The 21,736-nt window shown below is 38.7% G+C and overlaps 1 protein-coding gene across 8 annotated transcripts in view; it reads left to right on the top strand.

Moving 5' to 3' along the window:
- The first annotated feature begins 21,054 nt into the window (after positions 1 to 21,054).
- The window catches only part of LOC132841737 (receptor-type tyrosine-protein phosphatase delta-like), a 352,060-nt gene continuing 351,378 nt past the window's right edge, over positions 21,055 to 21,736 (top strand). For 5 of the 8 annotated variants that reach the window (XM_060864221.1, XM_060864220.1, XM_060864217.1 and 2 more), the window contains exons 1-2: positions 21,055 to 21,182; positions 21,342 to 21,377. The gene's annotated coding sequence lies outside the window, so the exon portion shown is untranslated. The remainder of the gene's footprint in view (positions 21,183 to 21,341; positions 21,378 to 21,736) is intronic. The other 3 variants (XM_060864224.1, XM_060864222.1, XM_060864225.1) reach the window with 2 other exon arrangements.

Raw genomic sequence — 21,736 nt, 5'->3', positions numbered from 1 at the left:
AGAGAGAGAGAGAGAGGTTTATCTAGTCACCAGGAGAGATTGCTCAGTAGTTCAGAAGCTAAATATATCTTAGGAAATTACTTATATATCTAAACCTTGAAATCCTGTCTTGCTCGTCTCGACCTTTTAACCAAGCATACATGAGAATTCCTGCCACTTAGAGCAATAAAATAAAAAATAAAAAAAAATACAAAAAAAAAAAAAGAAACAGTTCAAACCAGAACAATATTTACATTTGTTTACTTGTTTAGTGAGATAGAACCATCAAATGAACAAAACAAATGATTTTACCTTATATATTGTCTTATATGACTGTAGAAAGGACATTATTCATAATAAGCCTGTCCGGTGTTTATAACAGTTTATAATCACACCCTCCAGTGTCACCCAGATGAGGATGAGGTTCACTTTTGTGTCTGGTTCCTCTCGAGGTTTCTTCCTCTTCTAACTAAGGGAGTTTTTCCTCACCACAGTCACCTCAGGCTTGTTCATTAGGGATAAATACAAACATTTAAATATCAGTCTAATCTTGAACTAGACATATTTTTGTGCTACATTTCTTATGTTCTGTAAATTTAAAAAACATTTTTTTTTGAAGAAAAAAAAAACAATTAAAAACGCTATACAAATAAAATCGAATTAAATTAAATTGTAGCCTGCTTGATGAACTTGATAATCCATTTAACTTTATTGTAGATGTTCGAATATATATAAATAAACAAACTTTCCAATCAGGTAATGGATGCTAGGACTGATATCGAGATACTAGGACGTAATGGATAAATAAACGAACAAAAGGATAACAGGAAACTAGCTAACAGCTACCTCCTGCTGACACAAAGCATTCGAATACGTAGCTTGCTATCTGAAAAAGCTACTGATATCATAGGGTCTGTATTTATTTCAAGATGTGTTGTACTTCAGTGTACTTTAGCTGTGTTACTGACAGTCTTTCCAAATGTTCCCAGCGACAAAAAAAACATTTTTTTTTTTCAATCTTTTTCCTCTTTTGTCAGCCAGCCTGGTTCCCTTTGTCCCCTATCATGTAATGAGTGCCTGTGAAAGCTTTATTTTATGCGTCTAGTCTGTCATATCAATATCTCTTTCTTCCTTCGTTCCACATTTCCAGCATCACACAGCTACTCTTGCCATTGTGGTGTTATCTCTATTATTCTGTTCCATTGCTTCATCACGAGCAATTAAACCTTAATCACATGGTGACGTGCTTAAATATCGCCTTGATACGCTGCCATTAGATGTGATCCTATAGAGCGAAACAACCCTCAGTCATTGTGACATTGCAGACTGGCAGATCACGAGTCGCAACAGCGACCTTAATCCTTGCTTTATCAGTCACGGATAATTTAAGAAGCCTTCCATAATTTCATCAGAGAACCTGGCAACATGAACGAATTTTCTTTGTTTGGAGTATTTTTTTTTCCCCCTTCATCCTCTAAGTCTTCCCCTGTCACGCTTTGATTCCAGTCGAAGCAGAGAATGGAGGAGGATAGGAAGAAAAAAGCTATTCTGAAACCTAAGCCATGCTGTAATGATTTTTAACAAGAATGTTCTAAAAATACCAAGAAAAAGGAGACAAAAGCACAAAAAACCCAGTGCACAGAAACCACAAAACATCTGACAGACAAAGCAAATAATGTCCCGTAGCATATCAGTGAACACGTCATACACGTCATGTTAGAAATCTACACGTTCATTAGGCTTTTTTACTCAATAGGTACTGTAATTCATTTAGACTCATTGTTGGATCCCAAATAAAATTCAGAAAATGCTGAATATCTTTATATCTTCTTTTAGTGACCAGAGTGATGTGTCCTTCCTGTTGGGAGAAAAAAAACACAATCTCATGTGTCTTATATTGAGTTTCAGTTACACACTGTGCACAGATTTACCATGATACCATGAGACTTTCGTGCTTATCGGCACTTGATCGAATAACGGAGCCTTAAAAATAACGAGCTTCTCAAATCCGAGGCAGTAAAATTAGTTGTATCATGAATATTCACTTCATTTAGATAGAGAGAGAAAGAGAAAGAGAAACAGAGAGAGAGAGAGAGAGAGAGAGAGAGAGAGAGAGAGAGAGAGAGAGAGGTTCAAACTTTAATGCCAAGGTTATCATTACTAAAATCCCTGCACTGACACTATCTCCTTTTCTTATAGTACTTTCCTTTATTTCAGGTCAAGGGTGAGAATGCCATTAAGGTTAAGTATAAGTTCACCAGCTCCAACCTCTTTGTGTGTTTAAAAGAAAAAAAAAAACAAGGTATTTCAAGGAGACGAAGCCAATTTCAGCTACGCCTTTTACCCAAGCTCTGCCACCCCTGAGGAGAGATATTGGTTATTGAGCTCAATGCTAGGAGAGTAATCATGACTCTCTTTAGAAAAGGTTTAGCAGAAAATCTACTGGATTTTGTCATTAGCGAACCATAATGCCGATGAATAGAATAAAGAAAGGCATTTGAGAACATCTCAGCGGTGGTCGGTAATAGGTTGAAAACTGACTTTTTTTTTTTTCAACATAGCAGTCAAATACCCTAGCAAGGATTAAATAAAAGGTTGCTTTCAAAGATTGAAAGGTTGGGCATCATGTCAGAAGGAGGCTTAAATGATGTGATATGATGTGTGTGTCTGTGTGTGTGTGGGTGAGGGTGTGTCTTATGAGCTGCTAGAATTTCATGCAAATTGAAGATTTCCTACATGTTAGGGTCACTTAATGTAAAGCCTGAAATTGTGTCAAACTTCATATCCCATAATCCATCACTACGGACTACAAACATGGACTCTTTAGACTACATATCACCTATATATCATGTCACTAGATCACACACCTGGACTCAATTCAACCATCTTACCTACTCCAAACACACACACACACACACACACACACACACACACAAACACACAGTGAGGTAGCCATTCAGATCTGTTTTCACAACTGACGTACCAAGCCTTAATTCTAATTGCTGTTTGTGGTTGTGATTTCAGATCGTTTAGACCATTTGTGATCTTATCTCAAGCTCTGATCTCCTGAGTGTTCTACGCCTCACCTCATGTCTGTCTCTCGACCTTGAATTGAGTTTCTTCTGTCGGTCCTTTAAAATAAAAGCCTTCACTTTAAATGTGTGCTACGTGAACGAAACCTGACAATGGAGTGTGAAAAATTACGAATATATCGTTCTTATAATTGAATCTCATAGTTATAACAGTTGATAATTATTTAATTGCCGGTTAATTACCAGTTATGACACTGCAATCCTCGGAATTCCTTTAAAAATGTATTGATATCCTCATTAAATCTATTGACTATTTGTTTTGTTCTTGGAAACAATAACTGGTGGGAATCTACAGGTTCATATCAGTTAATCAATTCAACCGAATCAAGTTCATTTTATTCGATTATATTGTAAACATGAGATATTAACTGTAAGAAACATATGACATATGACTGACACTTTTGGGCCATTTTGAAGAAGCCTTTAATGACATATTTGTGCTGCTTTTAAGATGAATGCTGATACAAACATATCGTATCTCAACTCAATCACAGTCATTTGATTGTGGCATGATTGTAAGCGACAGATAGGCTTTTTTATTTTTTTTTAGTATTTCAGAAATTGCTGAATCTCATCGTCATTAGCGTTTAATAAAAACATCAGCCTGTGATCAACAGTTCTGTGGGTGGAAAGATCTTGTTGATGAGAGAGGAGAAAGGAAATCATTTGCATCTTATATAATCACTCTGTCCAACCGTGCTGAGCAGAAAAGCATCTCAGACCGCATAACACACCATCGCAATAATAATTATAGAAATATACAGCATTATACAGTGTTTACTTAAGTGGTTAAAGGTTGTTGAAGGAAGGTTTAAGCTCCAGCACCACCATGATGCCACTGAGCAAAGCCTTTATTTTATTTATTTTCTGTAGCACTGTAATATTTAGCCCTAATGAGCAAGCCTGAGGTGAGGAAAACCTTCCTGAGATGATATGAGGAAGAAACCTTGAGAGGAACCAGACTCTGAAGGGAACCTCCTCCTCATTTGGGTGACACATGTAAATGTAAATAATGTTCTTTCGAGTGCACTTGTGCAAGCAAGAGCTCCTGAGAAACTAACAGGTCAGGGTAATTTCTGAGTTAATTACAGACTTAACACTAATAATAATAATAATAATAATAATAATAATAATAATAATAATAATAATAATATGAAATGAAATGTTCATTTAAGTTATATCTTGTACCCTATATACAGGTATTATATACTTACACTGTATATTTTACTTTACATCTTAGTCTAGTTTGTAAAATAGAGACTTATGATATAAGTAGACTCTTATGAATCACGAGACTGTTAGAATTTAGCCTTTCGCAAGCTGAGCATACACTTCTTGGAACTCTTTCTCAGATTCTACCTACCTAGGCTTATTGAATAATTTAGCCTTAAACAGTGTGCTTTTCAATTGACGTGTGCATTTAGTTATGTATCATATTTCAAAGTCTCTCCTTTGAATTGATTAGTCTGCACCAAAACCCCTTTCAATAATGGAATCGAAAGTTATAATACACCCGGTGCTATTTTCACAACCAGGAAAGGGGGAAGTGGTAGTTAGCTTAGAGCAAAATGCCAGGAAAAAAATGGAGGTAGGGAGACGATGTGTTATTGTAAAAATATAGAAATGTATTGTGTTGTATTAGGATTTTCTTGTGCATGGTTTCTTAGACTTGCTTTATAACAAAAAAAAGTTACTGATAAAATCCTGTGTGTTAGAGGAAGCAATACACATACACACACATATACACACACACACACTCACACAAGGAAATATGCAATTGAGAACCTCAGATTTGGAGGATTTAAAATTCTGCCCAGTGTGAGTATAACGCTTCATGCTTAATGTAGTCTCTTAAAGTGACACGTCTGATGGAATGCTTCCATTTAAAAGACGCATTATATATCACATGGCAAAATTCATCTGCACAGCAATGAACTGAACACAGTGTGAGGTGATTTAAACACTTACTGGACTGTGCATTCCAGCAGTGTGACATGTAATAGACACCCAACATGAAAAAGTGAGTAATAGACTGTATTACTGCTGTGAATGCCAGTGCCAGTGGTTGAAAATGGGTCTGCACCCTCATTAAGAGAACACGGGCTGAAATCAGACTACCAGCTGCTTCGACGCAGCCGAGCCTGGACCATTTTTAAAGCTCTCTTTAGCAAAACTGTCAAAAAAATCCTCATGCTATTTTAGCTCTCAGCCAATGATTTGCAGCCTTTAATATTTCTGAGTCTTTTCCAATAAGAATCTTTTAAGGATTGTGATCTGACTGCAAACTGCCTTTACTGATTATTGGATCTCCTTTTGTGTCCTTAAATAAGATGCCACATTTATCCGGAAATTCTGTTTTGATAATTCACTCGACACTTGGCAATGCCAATTCTTTTATAGATGTGTTAGACAGCTTAAATCATGGGACCTTCTGTTTGGACCTACTGATTTTTCATATGTTCAGAAATATTAGAAAGGATTTTGGTCTTGTTACCCAGGTGTGCCTGTTACAATGGTCATTTAATGGTTAATCTGATAGTTAACTCTTGGTTTGGTTTGGTTTGGTTTGGTTTGGTTGGGTTAGAACCCTGGGTTTCACCTGTGAAGACTGTTGTTATAAAAGGTAAGCCAACATAGGGTTAGAGTTAGGGTTAGGGTTAGGGTTAGACCATAGAGTTGACTATAGAAGGCAATCATGCCATTTTTAAGCTGTGAAAAGAGAGAGAATTGATCAGAGCTATTGCACAAGCGTTTGGCATAGCCAGTAGAGCAATCCTGATAAAGAACGAAACCGGTGGTGTACTGGTTTATCAGTACTGATTATTCTGCAATTAGAATTTGATCTGGATGGAAAAGCAAAACAAAACCAGATGATGACAGAAACACTGAGTGGCCTGAAGAAACCCCAAAACAACAATAATTGACATCACCAACGTATTTATTTATATTTTCAGCATTAATATTTAGGGCCTTGCTCAAGTGCCCAGCAGTGACAACACGGTGGACCTGGGATTCAAACTCACAACCTTCCGATCAGTAGTCCAACACCTTCAACCACTCTTGGTTCTGAAGACAATCTAGAAAATGTAATGTGCCATATAATATTTGGAGCACTCTGAAATGGGCTGGTATTTGGTGTGTGTGTGTGTGTGTATATGTGTGTGTATTTCATCTCTTCCCTCTCGGCTCACTGAGCACTACCTGCCCCATCTGCTCCCCACACCTGAGGCTGTCCACCTGACAGCTAATTAATAAGCTGGTTACAAGCAGAGGGGGCAGACATATGCCATTCTAATGGTTTCCCCCTCCTCGTCCCATCCTGACCAACCAAACACCCTCACACATGGTGCCATCAATGCTACACAACATGTACTACACACTTACACCGAGACAAGAGCCCACACTCTACCAGTCAAGGGGGAAGCATGTGATGGATTGGTTCTATTAAGAACATATGGCTTTTTAGACGAGCGAGCGAGGCCTCGTTGTACAATAGGGACTAATTACAATATCATCGCCGTCATTCCGGCAGCTTTACAAGTCTTTTTTAGGGCTCGGCAGCCTAATGTGGAGTATAAAGCTACATTAGGGGACATTAATAGGATTATATTTATGCTGTTTGATTTGTGTTATGACTTGTAAATCTATATACAGTGTATTGAGTTTTTTAAAAAAATCGAGATGTTTAATTAATTCCAACAGCAGCATGGGTAATAGAAACATTACGAGTTACAGTGGGAGAATTCCTACAGATAAATAGATAGATAGATAGATAGATAGATAGATAGATAGATAGATAGATAGATAGATAGATAGATAGATAGATAGAAAAGTGGTGCATGAGGTAGTTTTAGCACCAATTTGGCTCTTTATTCTGACGGGACAATTCTGTTGGAGTACACTGAAGTCCGTAGCAGGGGAAATGATGTGGCATTACATTAGTCACAGTCAGCGGCAACTATTTAAAGGAAAGAATCAGCTAAAAAGCTTAAAACACTGGCTGGACATCATAGCCCCCAAACCAATTAGTGTCACTTCTCCAATATACTCTTAAATAAAGGGCACTTGTGTACACACGGCCACTCTTTTTGTACAATTTATGGCTGAACATTTCACATTTCTTCAGCTGCTGAAACTAAGCATGGAGAATAAAAATAATACCATTTACTACTGTGAATGCGATAGAAAATATTTATCTACAACTTGAAAGTTTTTCTTCAGGCTGTCTTTTTGATAGCATGAGCTCAAATTTAATATATTGTGTTTGCTAGATAGTGTGACGGTGGCGAAAACTCCACCACACATAGGCTACACAAAAGCACTCTTAACCCGGTAAATTTCACGATTCTGAAGAGACAGCGGCACCTTAGGACCACTAATAGCCTGCTGAGTATGGCTGTGAGGCGAGGCGGCCCAAAGCGTGCCAAAACCAGGGGCCAATCGAGAGCGGCTTCTAACTCTTCACCCTCCGGGAGCAGGCAAGCTAGAAAAGGCTGGCTCAGCGCTGAATTGAATTATGTGGGACGAACTAATGGTGGTTTTTCCCTCTCAGCTTAAGGGAGGTGGTGGTGCAAGTGGCAATGGACTGCTTCCTGCACCACGTCACCCTGGGAGCTGCTTCGTGCTCTCGACTGTGCCATAACAACATTGAAGATTGCTCCTTGCCGGCCAACACCCCACCACCAGCCCAACACCTCCCAGAATGACACCAGGGAGCACCTCACTCTCTTTAGCCGAGTGGGAATACTGTAGGACATCCTCACTAAACAAGGTACACCCTTTGTGTCTAAACTTATGGTGGATCTGTGTCAGCTGTTGCAGGTTAAACACCTACGGATGACCGTCTACAACCTGTAGACAGATGAACTAGTGGTACGGTTCAACCAGATGCTGTAGAGGATGCTGAAAAATGTGGTAGACAAGGAAGGGCGGAACTAGGACCTCCTCCTTCACTATGTTCTGTTCGCTATCTGAGAGGCCCCACAGGCATCAACAGGATTCATCCCCTCAACCAAGTGTCAGACTTCCAACCGGATTGGGTGTGGTGGACTGAGGCCACAGAGAACGTCTTCCGTCAACTCCCTCGTCAGCCAGCCCGTACTAAGGAACCCGGCACAGTCCTTTTTCAACAGTTTGAAGGGGAGGATCACACGGTCCTGTGTATCTTGCGAAAACTAACCCCCACCGAGGTGAACTACGCCACCGTGGAGCGAGAGGTGCTAGCAATCAAGTGGGCCATCGAGGCCATCACATACCACAATTTTTTGTGGTCGATTCCTTATTTGTAGGAAAAACACAAGCCTTTTTACTTTCTTCACCTACTTTTGTAACTTTTAAAGTTTGAAAATATTCACTCAGCAAAATCTGGCACAAAAATTCAAGTGTAAGTTATTTAAAAGCATATTTTTGAAGTTGAAGTTGTAGTGCATTCAATTCAGCCACGTACCTGAACAATATTCTTTAAAAAATAAAAACACTGTTTGTAATCTTTCATAAGTGATGTATCAAATAAAAATGTCTGGCACAATGTGATCTATTCATCAACCGATTACAAGATATACGTTGTCGTTTTCTCGAAGCGGGTCACTTTTAAAGAGTCTTCTTCTTGTAGAAAATGCAGTTATTATTCTCAAGTCTGTGGAGAGAAATCAGTCGTTTCATATTTAAGTAAACCCAGCTGATCAGTTTCTCTCTCTCTCTCTCTCTCTCTCTCTCTCTCTCTCTCTCTCTCTCTCTCACACACACAGAAAGATAAAGCCATAATCTTTACTCAACAGACAGCTATTAATGCTACGTCAAAGATGCTGGACTACTCCTGAAAGATTGAATAAGCCCATATCCGTATGCTGTTTATGTTTGCAAATGTTCATCAGGTATGCTGGGAATGCACTAAAGCTATTTAGCTTGATAAAATTCATTTGATTTACACTTTAAAGCGTAACTACCCGCCTTTCATGTTCTTTCCTGGCTCTTCCTGGGTTTACAGGCATCTACGGCGCTGTCTCGAAGAAATCCTTGAATAACCGAGGCTGAACATTTCTACTTACTCTAATGTTAATTATTGATGACTGATCGAGACAGGCTTTTAAAACTGCCCCATGGGGAGGTCCTCTGCTATAGCGTGGGGTATTTAATGAGCGTGTCGGTCCAGGTAAGGGAACCGAAAAAAGCGAGAGAGAGTGAGAGAGAGAGAATTGCTAAATTCATTCAAGTTTAGATGTGTGCAGGCAGATTATGATAGCTATGGAAATAAGAGAGGATAACCCAGGCCTGGTGAGATTCAATACTTCAGATAGGAGAGAGAGAGATAGAGAGAGAGAGAGTGAGAGAGAGAGACGAAATATCCATTATAGACAGTAAAACAAACAAAGAAATGGTAATGTTTATGGCATGGTTTAGTTGTTATGTGTGCCCATTCTGGGCACATTATTAGCATGTGAAACTCCCATAATTAAGAGTGTGTGTAATGGTCTGGAATCCTAATTCAGCCCTCGCTTTGCAGGTGTTCATTGGGTATTCAGGAAATGCATTGGATTACAGAGAGAGAGAGAGAGAGAGAGAGAGAGAGAGAGAGAGAGAGAGAGAGAGAGAGAAAGAAGGGTTTAACTTCTAGGTATTTATGGTCTCTTTTTATAGTATTTACATTGGGAGGAAAATGATGGATGGATGGATAGATGTATGAATGTATGGATAGATGGATTCACGAATTGATGGATGATACATGGAAGGATACACGGATGGACGTATCCATCTCCCTTATGAAGAGTCATTCAAGTCATCACAATTGACAAACAATGCCTTGAAATAAATCTGTCAACTGCTATTTGATTTTAATGTCACATTAATCATGGAATTATGGCATCATGGTTTCAAATATTATTCATATATATATATCTATATATATATATATATATATATATATATATACTTTTATAAAAGAAATATATTTTTTTACTTGTCACACAGATCGACATTTCTCACATTTCTCATCTTTGGTGCAACACAGATATTTTAGAAGCTATTTCATTCTGTGGCACTTTGCTAGTCGTTTATATTAATTAGTGCGGTTGTCACTCTGCGTCATTATCACGAAACAGACATGATATTTTTCAATATTATATATCATTATCATTATCAGACCTCGGTAATGACAGCCTAGCACAGTATCTGGATGCTTGTCTGAATTAATTGAAGGTTGTTGTCTACAGATGCAGCTATCCAGCGGAACTTTCACTAATTAGGTTCCCTTCTTTGTTAGGAAGCAGAGTTGATTAGTGAATACAAGAAGCAGTGAATTCTTAGGACTCACTTTCTTAAAGCCCTGCAGTTTCTCTTTTTACTAGCGGATTTGTTTACTAGCGCATTTAACAATTGAACATTGACTTACAGCTGTAATATGAGCTTTAAAAAAAAAGGTCTTATTTTGTTTTGGCTTGGGTTTATTCAGTACATCGTCCTTAGTTATAGCAGAAAAAAATTATCACCACAGCATGTTCCTGAATATAGACCTGAATATTTTCCTTGCTAGTGGACCTTGCTATTGTTTCTGTTCTGTTGCTTAAATTGGAAAGCTATGATATAACCTGTACTCCATGCCAGAGAGATACTGACCTTCGTGCACCCAAAGGCAAAGACCAGGCCATCATTTCCTAATCTCTCTATTCAATCGCTGTCAGAATGCCGTGGGCTTATAGAGAGGTAGTTACAGTATTTCTGAACTTTTCAAGAAAGTATAATATAAGTTTGTGTTTGTTATCGCTTCTGTACTTCCTGTAGTCACAGGGACATGTAAGACAGACATTCTAAATAATCTAAGACTGATAATAAACATATGAAATGGATATGTTTATATGAAATGGACAGTTTATATGAAATGGATGTTTCTTTTGCAGTTATAGAAGGAGTCTCCAGTGTTACAAGTCAGGAAGCTTGTGGTAGTGATAATGGGGTGACACAGCATCATCAGCCTAGTCGTAGATTATTCTATGCTAGAGCATGCTGAGATATTTTATATCTTACATAAAGATGTGTGATGGAGAAGCAGTGCATGTTGTTCTGAAACCGAGCTGGTTGACTTAGGCAGCCTCAATGTTTTTGGGGAGAGATGAATGTGATGATAATGACATACGAGGCTAATAAGAATCTCAAAATAAAAGACAGAGAGAGAGAGAGAGAGAGAGAGAGAGAGAGAGAGAGAGAGAGAGAGAGAGAGAGAGAGAGATAGAGAAAGCTATATTCTGAAGCACCAATAATTTTCAGTTAAGATGAAGGTACCCGTCTGTTCCCATCCCATTGGTGCTATAATCTCTGGGTGTCATAATGTGGCAATTTATCTTTAGTTAATAAGCCAATCAGGTATTAATATATTTTAATATATTCTTATATTGAACTGTATATTGTATATAGCAACTATTATCTATAAATAGTAATCACTTCCTGTTCTGGATCTAATCACAGTTTAAATACAGTCTAGCCAAGAATTATTGCCTACTTTAATAAATATGAAGTGTAACGCCTACTAAAGGTACAGAGACATGCTTATTAATAAATAAATAATTCTGGACATATCGATTATGTTATGTAACTTTATGTGAAGGTTAATTTCTAAATCAGAATTTTGTGATCATTTTAGAAAGACATATTTTAGGTAAAAATTGATTATTCACTCTTCATTTATGTTTAGTTAAAAAAAAACACGGCATATATGCGTTCATCCAAATATAGGTAAAATGGACAAGATGTGCTATTTTGCTCATGTGAAATTGGAACTTAGTTGAGTAGTATGTAGTTTAGACACAAGGATTGACTTGTTTATAATTCCCATTATTGTGCAAAGAAAAATCACAAGAACTCCAACTCCCATTATGCACCGTGGGCTACATGCATGGCTGCACCGTACTTCATTTCCCAGAATGCATGCTCACTCTCTCCATCACAGAGAGGATTGATTACACTCACCAGTTTTCAGTCTCTCTCTCACACACACACACAAACAAACACACACACACGATCAATACTTTCTGATACCAAGCATTTGCCCTCTGTCATAGTTTGCCCAGTTTTGGTCTTGTTTCTTGTTTTCAGTTCAAGTTCTGATCACCTGATCTGTGCATGTTGTGTTGATTGATTTGAATCTGTTGTTTTTGTATCATTTAAGCTGCATCTCCCGCAACTGTATCTGTCTACAGCACTAAAGAATATATAAAGCAACACAGAACATAAGAATATAAAACAACACAGAAGACACAGAAGATCCTTGCACAACGATCTGATCTCCCCTTCAGCAACCTTGGGGTAACCATGGACAATCAACTGTCCTTTTCCTCTCATGTTGCTAATGTAACTCGCTCATGTCGGTTTCTTCTCTACAACATTAGAAGGATTCGGCCATTTCTGTCCACACAGGCTACTCAGGTACTTGTTCAGTCTCTTGTCATTTCTAGACTGGATTACTGCAACACACTGCTGGCAGGTCTACCTATGAGCGCAATCCGTCCTCTGCAAATGATCCAAAATGCAGCTGCACGGCTTGTTTTCAGCTTGCCTAAGTTCTCGCATACCACCCCGCTGCTGCGATCCCTCCACTGGCTTCCGGTAGCTGCACGCATCAGATTCAAAACACTGATGCTGGCCTACAAAGACAAAAATGGACCAGCTCCCTCTTACCTCAAAGCCCTCATCACTCCTCGCACTGCACCCCGCACCCTCCGATCTACCAGCACTGCTCGACTGGTTCCACCATCTCTCAGGGTAAAAGGCAAGTATACTACAAGACTCTTCTCTGTTCTGGCACCACAGACTTCCCCTAGAGGTCCGGACAGCTGAGTCACTGGCTATTTTCAACGGCGGCTGAAGACCTACTTATTCAGGAAACACTTCAACTAGCACCTCTTTCCTTATCTTTTGTATTTAAAAAAAATAAAAATTAAAAAATTGACACTTTTTCATTGTAACTTTGAACAAAGGTTTTAAACTCATGGTATCTTAAGTATGTAACCTAGTGAGCCAGCATTAACGTATTCAATGTTAGAGATTTAAGCACGTACAGTATGTATGTTGCTCTGGATAAGGGCGTCTGCCAAATGCTGTAAATGTAAATGTAGAAGATCTAAAAGATGGATTCTGTTGATCATAAAGTTTCCTTATCAAATTTTGAATGATGTGCATTCCCATTCATGTGTCAGTAGAAATAAGAAGTGGGATGAAACCTGGGAGTTTCAACCAGGTTCATGTTTCAGAGGCTAAAATCATAAAACTCAGAAAACCTGAGTGATCTATGCAAAAAGCAAGAGAAGTTTGTTGTAACCATGCAATTTGTTCTTCTTCTAGAAAATTAAATTTGGAAACCATTTGAAGATCAACCATTCCGACACCTCGGATCGATACAAAACCAATTCAGGTTAGTTTTGTTCATAGACCTTGCTTGAGATTGTGATATGTTTGTGCATGATGTAATGCTTCTGCTAACCTTTTCTGCCTCATGCATGAATAAAGTGCATATGTGTATGTATATATATATATGTGTATGTATATATTCATACATTCAAAAGAATAATGAGAAGAAAGCATTCGGAATTGGTGACCTTTAACAAATCTGAGCCTTATGAGCAAATATGGATTTACTTTAGATGTGTAGTACTTATCTGACAAAGATAAGCGGAAAAACAAAACCGAGCTTATGGAAATGTTTAGCTTTAAAGTGTACTGTGGTATACTGTACTGAATGTGTTTTTTCCCCATTATCTCTATTATCTAGTTTTCCATCTGGGTAAGCAGTGGTGGTGTGGATGTATCTGAGACTTTCTTTTCACCTTGAGGTAAGATCGAGGAGATATTTGTGTACTGTATATGTACACAAAAAAATAGCTTAGTGGTTAAGGTGTTGGCATTCACTAAATTTCAGGGGTTTCGTTACCACGATGTAAAGTGGGCGTGTTTCTGGAGGGCTTGGAAAAACGCCCTCTTTCAAAAAAAAGAGTATACCTACAAAGGATAATGAAGGACAAAACAGTCATACAGGTAGATTTTATATTTTATATCTATTATGCATTATTATCTTACAGTTAAGCTATTTTCAAAAACAAATAAACAACCAAAAACTATGGTTAGGGTTAGGGTTAGATTAACAAATAGGCCATGCCTGCCCAATGATGCAATATCTGTTACGCTGTTCTGAAATCCCTGGAAATAAGTGCATCCCTTAAGCTGTTGGACTACTGATGAGAAGGTTGTGAGGTCAAATCCCGGGTCCACTAAGCAGTCACAATCAAGCCCTTGAGCAAGGCCCTAAACCCTCAGTTTACATTTATGGCATTTGAAGAAGAAGAAGCCTTTATTTTGTCACATATACATTACAGCACAGTAAAATGCTTACTTTGTCTATCCAAACTTTTGAGGTTGGGGTCAGAGCACAGGGTTGGTCACGATAAAGCGTCCCTGGAGCAGAGAGGACAAAGGACCTTACTCAGTGGCCCAACAGTGGCAGTATGGCCAACAGATCCTCCAATCAACAACCCAAAGCCTTAACTGCTTAAGCACAGACTATATTATCCAGAGTGACTTCCATTTTTATTACTTAAATCTTCCAGTATTGTTAATTGTTCATATATTTAACACTTTAAAAAATGAGATTATGTCATAAGAAGCTCTTCCTCAGTTTGGAGGTGCGAAATAGACTCTATAGCACAAAAACCTTCTTGATATAATTATTTCAAAGCTTGTATGACATTTAACAGTTTTTAATTAAGATGGAGAAGAAAGATTATTCTCAAGATGTTACACAAAGCTGCACCTCGTTGGAATGCGAGCACTTTTTTCAGCATTAGCAGACTGACACATCTAAACTTGGTGTAGTCTCAGTATACACCACTGACACACACATAGACAGAGAGAGAAAGGAGCAAAAAAAAAAGAGAGAGAGAGAGAGAGAGAGAGAGAAAATCTCTTCATATGCATAAGACTACACAGTAATCATAATGGCTGATCTGTGGAATTTAAAAAGACACCGAAACGCTTAGGACAGCTTTTTTTTTTTTTAATACGTATGAGTCATATATTATGAATGTATAATCTTATAGAGCCTCTTACAGTAGTACTCCTACACTCACACAGCAACAAACATGCATACATACATACATGCATGTACACACACACTATCTCTTTCATGTGGTATCCTGAGATCTTCTGCGAGTCGGCATGTGATCCTTGTTTACCTCTCTGAACTCAGACTCCGTCTCAAGACTCCGTGATATTCCCTCCTGACTCCAGATAGGCTGCGGAATAACCTCAATCCTTTCCACCTGTATCTGATGTTGATGCAATGCACCTTTCTCTTATTGTGATGGCTCAGGATTTGGAAAGGTTCATCTAAAAGCAGCAGTTGTTCGATATTTTATCGTTGATATACAAATCGATAGGATTTGCTTTGTTTTTTTTTATATATATATATATATATATATATATATATATATATATATATATATATATATATATATATATTTATTTATTACACATAGATACTTTGGCTAGCATCTTTGTACGTTCTTCTTTGTAGATGTAATGCTGCATTATCTGTTCAAATCTAATGTTGCTCTTGTCCTTTGTGGCAAAGTCCCCGTAATGCTAATATTAAATATTAGTCAAGGGAAAATGAGCTCCACACACACACACACGCAAGCACACACTGAATTATGAACTAACAGAATTCTCGCCAGTGAAATAATATGTAAATCCTTTTGTCCTCAAATCCATGAGAAATCAGATGGGAGCCAGCGAGAAGCAAATCCGTCAGTCTCTGATCCATGGGTTTAGCCTGAAGATGAAAGAGAGAGATGAACAAAAAGAAAAAGGGCTGTGGGAAAATTCCCTAGTATATCTGTGACTGTAATGTCTCCTAACCCTTTAGTAGATAGTTCTGTACCATCATCTTTACTCATTCATAACATGTACAATATTCACATTCCATTCCTTCCCTACTCTGTACAGCCAAACTAATGTCTTATGCTAAGTATATTCCCATACCCTGATTTAATCCTCCACAAATGTCTTTTCTATAGTTTTTTTTATGCTTACAATTAACTTGTTAACTATGTTCTGTAATAGTTTGTACATTGTGCCTTAGCGCTAATTAGCTTGCTTGTGCTTGCTAATTAGCGAGAAGAATAAAGGTATTGAATGAGGTCATGTCAGCTGATTATGTGCAGATGGAGGACTTGGTGTAATCCTTCTGAAATTTTAATATTCGCTGGCTCATGTTTGTATATAAACAGATTTTTTTGCCATTTTTTTTGCCTGGATTTAAAAAGATTCTGAATGCCTTATGGGTAAACTCTGATACGTACAGGTCTACAGTGATGACTCAATATCTCCAGCCTCCAAGCAATCATCTAACACACTTCAGCTATTAAATTATTGGAACAGTGCTTAAGATTGGGACCAAGATTCCTCTGAGGTGAATTGGTGTACAGAAGATGGTGGGTATTAGAACCGGGTCAAGGTGGTGCTGTATCTACAGTGCATCTGCTCTCTGTGAAGATTATCAATCATATCTTCACTCTAAAAGCTTTCCAGTTTGTGTGTGTGTGTGTGTGTGTGTGTGTGTGTGTGTTTATTTTTTATTTTTTAGGGGTCAGGGATGTTTTCTGCTTTCTTACTGGTTTCCCCACCTTGATCGTGGTTCTCATATGTCTCATAAGTAATTAGTTTTGTCGTCTCATCTGTGATGTAATTGCTCATTAGCGATCAAAAATGTATCTACAGCCAGATTACAGGTCTTATATCTGCATCACTCGAACTCTTCCTTCTGTTTTGTTTTTGTTTTGTTTTTTAATTAGAGACTGTGTGAATCATTTGAATGTAAAGACTGCACAATATTCAATATTTTATTTGTATAGTGTTTTTAAGACTCAAAAGAGAATCTCATTGTCTTTTGGGTGACATTGGAGCTGATAGTCTCTTTGTGTCTCAAGATGCTCACAGGGTTGGCCACTTCTCACTGAAGGACCAAAATCTTCATGACGTGGAATCCAACTTGAGCTGGTACATCTTTAAATGCCACAGGATCCTCACACGTTTGATGCCTCTTCTCACTGAGGGTCCAAAATCCTCATGAAGTGTAACACAACTGGAGCTGGCACAATCTCTGGATGCCATGGGATGGGTAGAAAAGGAGAAGCAACTGGAGAGGAATTAGCATGGCTGCTGTTTATAATATTAACCAGCACTAGATGATAAGATGATAAGATGATCAATAGATGATGCATTTGATTAGATCTACCAGAGCACAAGGTTGTAGGATGTGTTATGTGCATGCCTGGATAAAGAGAGCTGGCCGAGACCCGAACATTGTCAGGAAGGCTATTCCAAAGTTTGGGAACTAAATATGAAAACACTCTACCGCCTTTGGAAGACTTTGAGAAGTCCAAAGTTTTATGATCTATAGACATATTGACTTGGATACACTGAGTGGATGGTGGAGGCATGTCGTGGTCGGGGCTTTCATATGGTTCAGGGAAGTCCTAAAACACTAGGCATTCGATATTGGAGAAATTTCTCACATGAAATCATAACACATTTGATCACATTTGATTTGCATCTGCATGCTAATTTTAAATAAAAAATCAGCAATGCTGTTTACTGTATCTCAATAGAAGTGTCCAAAAATTCATATTAAGGTCAGGTAACAATAGTGAAATAATTTCCTATTATTCCTAGCAAACACACACACACTTGCAAAAAAAAAAAAAAAAAAAAAAAAAAAAAGCAAGCACCTTCTGTCCTGACCCACTAAAGAAGGTTAGGAATAACCTACACATCGACTGTTCTTCCTTCACGACCTTTAACTAAATGTAACATAGCTGAGTTATTGATATTTTGCTGTGTTTCTCCTTCAAACCTCCTTCTACTTCTGCTAGTTCATCCATCAAAGTACGATCTAGAAATCAGGTGGTTTGCCATGTCAGCTTGATCAATTATGAATGTTGCTTTATTTATTTTTTTTATTTTATTCAGCACTTAAATAGCAGGCAAAGTGATTGTAAGTTTATTTTATACTACAGATCCACAATATTGCTTTTGATTGCACTATTTATCGGCAGTAAAAAAAAACTGGCCGTTCTTTTTTTGCTTTATTGACTGTGAGGTGTATATATACGTTTCTGCAGAAAGATGTTCTCGTAACTTAAATGACATTTGATTTGATTTTTGTTTTGATTGCTGTAAGCAGCAGCATGAATGAAATGCGATTAAAATTACACTATAACCCTTTCTGGTTTTACTTCTGAAAGGTCCAAAGTGCTATTCAAGCCCAACTCTGTAGTTTAAAATGTGAGAGATTTGAATTGATTACCATTGATTTCCTTTGACGTCTCACTGACTTCCTATACGCTGTGTCTGTCTTGCGCTCTCTCTGACCTCATGCAATGCTACAGACCATACGGGATCATTTTTATACCAAAAATTGTACTCTTAAATGTTAAGCTCATTAATAGATAAAGTAAAACCACTTATGGATAGACTGTAATCTGTGTGGACAGCACGGATGCTGTATTTGTACACTTTGCCAAAACAAAGGTAGTCGAGTAAGTAATAAAATATTAGCTATTTTAACCGGATAACTGTCTCCTTCACGACTCGATATAATGAAGGAGTAATTATATCAATCCATCCTTGTATCATTTCCTGTACTAGTTCCTTTACAGGGTTGCAGGAAATCTGGACTCTATGCCAGTGGACAAATTAGGAGACACTCTGGATAAGGTACCAACCTGGTACAAATTAGGTGACACTCTGGACTGGGTACCAACCTGGTACAAATTAGGAGACACTCTGGACTGGGTACCAACCTGGTACAATTTTTTAGACACTCTGGACTGGGTACCAACCTGGTACAATTTTTTAGACACTCTGGACTGGGTACCAACCTGGTACAAATTAGGTGACACTGTGGACTGGGTGCCAACGTGGTACAAATTAGGTGACACTCTGGACTGGGTACCAACCTGGTACAAATTTTTAGACACTCTGGACTGGGTACCAACCTGGTACAAATTTTTAGAGACTCTGGACTGGGTACCAACCTGGTACAAATTAGGTGACACTCTGGACTGGGTACCAACCTGGTACAAATTTTTAGACACTCTGGACTGGGTGCCAACGTGGTACAAATTAGGTGACACTCTGGACTGGGTGCCAACGTGGTACAAATTAGGTGACACTCTGGACTGGGTACCAACCTGGTACAAATTTTTAGAGACTCTGGACTGGGTACCAACCTGGTACAAATTAGGTGACACTCTGGACTGGGTACCAACCTGGTACAAATTTTTAGACACTCTGGACTGGGTACCAACCTGGTACAAATTAGGTGACACTCTGGACTGGGTACCAACCTGGTACAAATTTTTAGACACTCTGGACTGGGTACCAACCTGGTACAAATTAGGTGACACTCTGGACTGGGTACCAACCTGGTACAAATTAGGTGACACTCTGGACAGGGCACAATCACTCACACAGATTAGAGATGTCAGTCAGCCTATGGTCAGGTTTAGGGTTACAATATTTGTTTTTGGGAATCTTTGTTTTTTTATGCTTTACTGATATAAACTGGTGTGGTTTCATGGTTCCAACTATGTGGCTACAGCTTGAGTTAAAAACACATATGATCATGAAGGTCGAGTGTATTAGTGCACTGGTCCTGGTGTGAACACAGCCCACTTTATGTCAGAGATCTGATAAGTAGCTGCGAACAGGGCAACACTAATGTGTGCAGTAGTCCAGGATCGAGGGTTGGGACTCTGTGCCTTCATGGTGAGGATTAGAGGTGGAGCCAGGATTCTGAGTCAGCATCCGACTTCACATCTTTCTCACTTATCCACCATTTAACACACTCCTTTCCACACTCCCTAATTTTGGGCACACGCAGCACTTTACCTGTGTAACTTTATGCAGCGGGAAGTCGATAAGTTGGCAAGCCAACAGCGCTCTGTTAAAGACAGACGTTAAATACCCGAGAAACCGATCAATTCTGAAGAGGATTGATTCACGTTCGGCCGATTAAGGAAAATAAACAATGTCAGATGTTAATCTCTGTCCGATGAAAGAGTGTGAGAGAAAGAGAGAGATACTGAAAAAGTGAGAGAGAGAGAGAGAGAGAGAGAGAGAGAGATACAGAAAAAGTGATAGTGTGGATAGATATACAAGGATAGAGAGCGAGAGAGAGAGCGAGCGAGAGAGAGAGAGAGAGAGAGAGAGAGAGAGAGAGAAAAAGTGATAGTGTAGATAGATATGCAAGGATAGAGAGCGAGAGAAAGAGAGAGGGAGAGATACAGAGAGAGAGAGAGAGAGAGAGAGAGAGAGAGAGAGAGAGAGAGAGAGAGAGAGAGAGAGAGAGAGAGAGAGAGAAGAGAAGAGATACAGCCTCCGGCCATCAAGCGGCTCGTTACGGGAAATGCAGGTGCGCGCGATGGTAGAGTGAAAGCATGTAAAAAAAAACACACAGCTTCCACCCTTCCTCTCTCTCTTTGTATCTCTCTCTCTCTCTTTCTCTCTCTCTCTCTCTCTCTCTCTCTCTCTCTCTCTCTCTCTCACATCGCGCACCGCGCAGAGTTCTCGCGCTCTCCGACGGTCACCCGGCTGCGTAACGGCGCACACACACGCGCGCACACTCACACACACACATACAAACACACACACTTTCTTCGCTTCTTTATTTCCAAAATAATTCTAACAACAACGACAACAACAATAACAAAAGAAACCTCTTTCTCTCTATATATTTCCTTTACTTTTTTCGTCTCCGGTCGTTCCGACATTACACACACACACACACACACACACAGAGAGAGAGAGAGAGAGAGAGAGAGAGAGAGAGAGAGAGAGAGAGAGCAGGTATCCTCCGGGACTGTCCGTTTTTCTTCTCCTCGTCGTAACAACACCCCACTTTTTGATTTTTTTGGTTCCTGTCTGATGTTGTGTCCCTTTTTTCAGGCTACAGGAGCTCTGTGTTTGGACTAAATCAAGCTTAATGCTCGCTGTTTCTGGTTAAGAGTGAAGAAAGATAACACTCCTCTGGATTTTCTCACGGATTTCTTTCCCTTCCTGCGCGCTTGGGTAAGTGCTAAAGCTGTAGTTTACATTACAGAATGAATCTAAATGAATGCATGCATGAATGAATGAATGAATGAATGAATTGAGGTGGATGTGCCACATTGATTATTTCTTATATTATATATTATATTTGATCTGTATTTGTTTCTGGTTCATTTCCAGTTCCCAAGGCTTCACAGTCTTCTTTCAGGATATTTAGTAAGTAAATGGTTTATTTATTTGGATTATTTTCTGGACATAAGACTTGTTCTTGGTGTTGAAACTTGGATACTTGGAAATGTGATTTATTTAATCAGACCTCCTGGGAATTTTTGGAATACTGGGAAGCTTGTGGATGGATTTGTGTGTTCAGGTAACCTGATTTTTAGATTTCAGGTGGACCTTTGCACTTGGTGGAGCTCTTATTGACCTGCTTATTATGATGCTTCTGACCTCATGATACTCCAAGTTAGACGTGTGTGTGTGTGTGTGTGTGTGAGAGAGAGAGAGAGAGAGAGAGAATGAGAGAGAGAGAAAGCATTAGAGATGTAGTGGACATTTAAGACATCAAGCTTACA

This window comes from Tachysurus vachellii, chromosome 2 (genome assembly GCF_030014155.1).
Source record: "Tachysurus vachellii isolate PV-2020 chromosome 2, HZAU_Pvac_v1, whole genome shotgun sequence".
Lineage (NCBI taxonomy): Eukaryota > Metazoa > Chordata > Actinopteri > Siluriformes > Bagridae > Tachysurus > Tachysurus vachellii.
Note: the sequence above shows the minus strand (reverse complement) of the source record. Positions and strands in the feature narration are given on the sequence as shown.